General features: G+C 38.1%; 1 protein-coding gene across 1 annotated transcript in view; it reads left to right on the forward strand.

The window, feature by feature from the left end:
* CFAP47 (cilia and flagella associated protein 47) overlaps positions 1–6162 on the forward strand; it is a 429694-nt gene that overhangs the window by 175353 nt on the left and 248179 nt on the right. The window lies entirely within an intron of this gene.

The following is a 6162-nucleotide window of genomic DNA, read 5'->3' on the forward strand; positions in this document are numbered from 1 at the left end:
TTGTTATAACTTTTCAGTACTTTGCTTTTGTGTTTGTTCTACTGAAAATTGTATCTATTTTGAGTAAATCTTTTTTAAAAATATGGTTTTATTAATTTTGGAGAGAGAGGACTGAGAGAAAGAAACATCAATGAGGAGAGGGAATCATTGATGGGCATTGAGCCTGGTAACCTGGGCAACCCAGGCATGTGCCCTGACCAGGAATCGAACAGTGACCTCCTGGTTCATAGGTCGATGCTCAATCACTGAGCAATACTGGCCAGGCTATCTCTTATCCTTGGTGTCTTCTCAGCTGACATTATTCTTGGGCATATATCACAATTTGGTAAAGGCAATATCAGGAAATAGAGATTGCATTGTCCTATTTAAAGAACAGAGAGCCTGGCCAGTGTGGCTCAGTGATTGAGTGTTGACTTATGAACCAGGAGGTCATGGTTTCATTCCTGGTCAGGGCATATGTTCATGTTGAGGGCTGAACCCCAGTAGGGGCATGCAGGAGGCAGCCAATCAATGATTCTCTCCCATCATTGATGTTTCTATCTCTCTCTCCCTCCCCCTTCCTCTCTGAAATCAATAAAAATATAATTTAAAAAAACAATAACAGATAAATACATGGGAACAATAGATCTCTGGACTTTATCTTAAAAGCGAGAATTTCTACTCATGAGGCCAATGTGCAAGATGTGCCTTTCTAAGTATTAAAAGACAAATATTGAGAAAATATATGTAAATTGGTCTTTGTATAAACATGTGTGATGAATGTTTGAACCTCTTCCTCAATATCTCCTATATCATCTGGAGTTATTCAGTGGTTTTGATAAGACTGATATCATATTTGTTAGTACTGTGTTCATTCTCCCAGAATTATTTTAGGATTTGTATTTCTCTGTTAATCTCCTATTCTGTAGTTCACTGGAATAAAATCTGAGCATGAGAATATTTTATATCATTTAATACTAGAGGCCCAGTGCATGCATTCATGCACTGGCAGGGTCCCTCAGCCTGGGCCTGCCCCCTCTCGCAATCCAGGACCCCTTGGAGGATGTTGGACGAAACCAGCAGTCCGACATCCCCCAAGGAATGTAGTAGTGTGTGAAACGGCAGGCGGCTGGGAGGAGCTTGAGCCCGGGCTGGGCACCGTGCCACTCACGCTCATCCTGGCCCCTCCTGCTCATCCTGGCCCTGCTGCACCTGCTGCTGCCTCCACTTGGTCATGCTCCTGCAGAGGCGGGAGAGGCTCGCACTGGCACAGCTGCACTTGCCAACCATGAGCCTGGTGTCTGGTGCCTGTTGGTCAGCTGAGCGGAGCTCCCACTGTGGGAGTGCACTGACCACCAGGGGGCAACTCCTGCATTGAGTGTCTGCCCCTTGGTGGCCAGTGCATGTCATAGTGACCAGTCAAACCGTCGACTGGTCGCTTAGGGTTTTATATATATAAAAGAGGCATGGATTCGTGCACCAGTGGGGTCCCTCAGCCTGGCCTGTGGGATCAGGCTGAAACCTGCTCTCCAACATCCCCCAAGGGGTCCTGGATTGCGAGAGGGCACAGGCCAGGTTGAGGGACCCCACTAATGCATGATCGGGGCCAGGGAGGGATGTGGGAGATTGGCCAGCCGGGGAGGGACCACGGGAGGGCTTCAGGGCATGTCCAGCCCATCTTGCTCACTCCTGATCGGCCGGACCCCAGCAGCAAGCTCACCTATCAGTTGTAGTGCCTGCCCCCTGGTAGTCAGTGGACATCATAGCAACTGCTCAACTAGTTGAATGTCTGTCCCCTGGTGGTCAGTGCATGTCATAGCGAGTGGTTGAGCAGCTTAGCATATCATTAGCATATTATGCTTTGATTGGTTGAATGTACAACTGGACGACCGGACACTTAGCATATTAGGCTTTTATTATGTAGGATAGATACTTGGCATTCAGTAGGCCCTTTCAGTTAGAAAACTTATTGTTTTTTTCTGCTATTTCTTTTCTGCTATTTCTCTATTTTCTGTTCCTAAATCTCCTTTTAGAATGATCGTGGACCTGAATGACTGATCCTTTATATTGCTCAATTATACTTTCTGTTTTTCATCTTTTTCTGTCTTTTACTTCCTTGTACTTATAGATCACCTTCGTTCCCTCTTTCAATCTTCTATAAAAAATTTGATTTGTTTTCTAAGAATTCAGTGTTATTCTTTATTTCTTCCTTCCTCTCTTTTCTCCACCCTCCCTCTCTTTCTTCTTTCCTCTTTTCTGTCTTTTAATTTCATAATACCCTATTGTTTGTGTTATGGATGCATGCTTTCTCAAATATCTCTTCCACATATAGTATTTCTATTAATTATCCTTATTACCATGCTATAGGTTACCTCCTCCCTCTGTATAAGCCAACTCTAAACTTGATGCCTCTCTTATGGTCCTTTAGGAAAATGGCTTCCTTTCCCCCCTGTGGTTTACTGCTATGCCATCCATCATTTTGATTTATTCTTCAATACAATTCCATCCATTGTCTGTCTTACAGATATTCTTAAAGTTTCTTGTATAATGATCCTTTCCCCAATTTTAGTGTTGTTACAGGTTTATTCCCTTTCTCCAATTTTTCTGACATTTCAGGTATATTTTGAGAGAGAGAGAAGGTAAGCACATATGTTTAGTTTATTATCCTAAACAGGAAGTTGCCTTTCCTTATAATTTTCTGCAGTTTTACTCTTTCATTTATCTTCCTATAGTTCTAACTTAATGACTTATCATTTCTATTATTGATTTCATTATTGCTGCCTAATAATCCATGCCCTTCTGAACTTGCTTTGCAATATCTCTCTTACCTTCTTTTTCTTTTTTCTTTATTGATTAAGTTATTACATATGTGTCCTTATCCCCCCATTTACCTTATTTCTTTAAATATAATTTTATGATGATATTTTATTAACAATAATGATTAATATATTTTGGACTTTTACTGTGAAATAAAAGTCCAGGAATCATTATATGTGCTTTGTGGGTAATAATTCATTTACTCTTTACCCTATGATGTAGGTAATATTGTTATCACCATTATACTGATGAGAATCTGAGGCATAGAGAGAATAAGTAATTTTCCCAAGGTCACTCAGTTGATAAACAGCAGAGCCAGAATTTGAACATTCCATCCCAGAAACTCTCATTTTGTATAACTATATAGAATCTTACCATAAATCAAGTTAATCAGTGGAATGTTCTACCAAATATAATGAGAGCATATAAAAATAAGGAAAATATTTTCTCTATGCCTCCATTTCCTCATTTTTAAAAAGGAGATAATGATAATACTTTCTAGTGTTGCTGTGATATTTAAAAGAGGTAATGCCTTTAAATTGTATTAGAACAGAACTTAGGACCTAATAAATATTCAGTAAATGTTAGTTATTCTTATTAAATTAAATTGGAATTATGTTAATAGTGTTACGCATTTCTGATTTCATTAACCATATTCACCAACTCTTCTATTTAGCAATGGAAGGTAAATTTAAAACCCATCCTATCAAAGCACTTATCCAAATGTTATTGATAATACTTCTTCCTAGCAGGAATTCCCCCCAGCTTGATATAAGAAATTTTGACATTTAAAACAGATATATACATGCACTTCTCTTTGCAACTTTAAGCTGTTGGCAAGATCATTGATAAATTTAATAATATAAACATAAAGTATCATCACCATTTCTGGGTAGGCTGCCTAGACATACTGCAACCATGTCTGAGAAAGTAACAAACAAAAACTTTAGTTTGAGACAAAGTGTTAAAATTAAAGTGGTTATAATAACTGATGAGAGTTGAGTTCATTGAGTTATTTTCACTTCTACACACTACTATAAGAATAATGAAACATTTGATAATTTTTATTTTCAAAATAGTTTCCTTTCTTAACCATTTTACTACTTGCTTGCTGATGATTGTGGTAAGTGGTGGACAGTTCCTTCACCTGGACATAAGTATACTGAGCCTTTTCCTTGAGCATATTTTCAATCTCCAAAGTATGGAGACTCTCATAATTGAAAAAGGAACTTAAACTCATTTAATAGCTTAATACTTAAAAAAGGGGAGAAGGAATATGGTTAAAACTTACCAAGTTTTAAATTGATACAAAGTATGTAGATAGTTAAAAAGACACATTTTTACATAATGTGTGCTCCTCTGGACAGTAATTTTAATTAGTTAATTTCAGTATTCATATGCTAGAGGAACTTTGAAAACCCAAGGTGTTCCATCTTGACTTTTTAAATCATGAAATAAAACACACATTGAAAAAAGTTCAAGACCAAATGCAACCCCTCAATGTGCACCTAGAGCAAACCCCTATGCAGGTATGATTTTACTGGCACCCGCAATGCCTCTTGTGGCCATCACAACACTACCAAATTTCTACACCTGATATGAAACTATTGACCCAACTTTTATGCTAATTATTTCCTTGTGTTTTGTTTTGCCACCCAAGCATACATCTATAAACTACAGAGTTTAAAGTTTGTTTGAATTTTGATAATTTTATTGCCATGTAACATACAGACAGAATTATAAACACGTGAATACATGTGTAGCCACCACTTAGACCAGTGGTTCTCAACCTTGGCTGCACATTAGAATCACCTGGGAATCTTTTTAAAATCCTGATTTCTAGGCCTCATCCTCCGGAAATTCTGTTTCTTTGTTACTAATGTTGTGGCCCCACCCCATAACAAAGAAACAGAATTTCCGGAGGATGAGGCCCAGAAATCAGGATTTTAAAAAGACTCCCAGGTCAGCCAAGGTTGAGAACCACTGACTTAGACCAAACACTAGAAACCTGCTGGCATCTGTATCCTCTTTGAAATTTTTTGACATTTGTTTATTGGCCATGATTTAGTGAGTTTTTATAAAAATCAATTTGAAAATATTGTATTTTTTTGTACTTATTGAAATCTGTTTTCTATGTCTGTACATTTACACTAAGATCGCTTATTATACTCTTAATAATATATATGCTTATTAATTTTATTTTTATCCTCACCTGGGGATATTTTTACATTGCTTTTCAGAGTGGAAGGAAGGGAGGGAGGGAGGGAGAGAGAGAGAAATATTGATGTGAGAGAGACACTTTGGTTACCTCCCACACACACCCTGGGCAGGGCAGGGAGTGAACTGTAACCCAGGTATGTGCCCTTGACCAGCAATTGAACCCGTGACCCTTTGGCGCACTGGCCGATGCTCTAACCACTGAGCAACAACATCCAGGGCGATTTTTAAATTATTAATTACTAGGATAAAGTTTGTAAAATCTTTACTTACATTTGTATAATTGGCTACTTTAAAAAAAAAATTCAGTCAATATTCCTTAAGAAGTTTTGAGCTGTACCAACTGCATTCAAATGTACAATTGTAACACCTTTGTCATGGATTGAAACTTATGCCTATGGAATGTCTTTTCTTTATACTTAGTGAGGCTTTGTCCCTTAAATTCTAAGCTATCTTATATTAACATAGGTACATCACTTCTGGTTAGTATTTACATAGCTTTTTTTTTTTTTTTTAGTATCTTTTACATAAATCTTTTTGGTTCCTATGTTTTTTATGTCTTTTTATACCCTATCTTTAGCTTGTTTCATAATTTTCCCTCAGTTGTTGTCTTTTAATTTGAGTTTATGGTTCATACAAAAGTAACAAAATTACTATAATTTGGATTTAAATCTACAATATTTTAAAGCTCTATTTCTGTCTATTCTGTGTTCCTTTTCTCTCCTATTTTGCCTTCTTTTGGATTGATTAAATGTTCTTGTTTCATCTTCTAATAGCTTAGAAATTAAATATACTTTTAAAATTATTTTAATGATTACCTCAGACCAGGGGTCCTCAAACTATGGCCCTCGGGCCACATCTGGTCCGCCGAAAACATTTATCCGGCCCACCGGGTGTTTTTGCCGCCGCTGCCTGTCCTGCTTAGCAGCCGACTTGTCCCGGGCCCGCAGTGCGCATGTGTGGAATGTCTGAGGGACAGTGAACTGGCCCCCTGTTTAAAAAGTTTGAGGACCTCTGCCTCAGACAATACAGCATACAGTTTTAACCTGGAGCCCTTCTGTGGTCCCTCCTGCACCCTCTCACAATCTGGGACCCCTTGGGGGATGTCATCTACTAATTAATAATTTAATCTTCTTTCTTGATTTGGCA

Source organism: Myotis brandtii, unplaced genomic scaffold (genome assembly GCF_000412655.1).
Source record: "Myotis brandtii unplaced genomic scaffold, ASM41265v1 scaffold568, whole genome shotgun sequence".
NCBI classification, from domain to species: domain Eukaryota; kingdom Metazoa; phylum Chordata; class Mammalia; order Chiroptera; family Vespertilionidae; genus Myotis; species Myotis brandtii.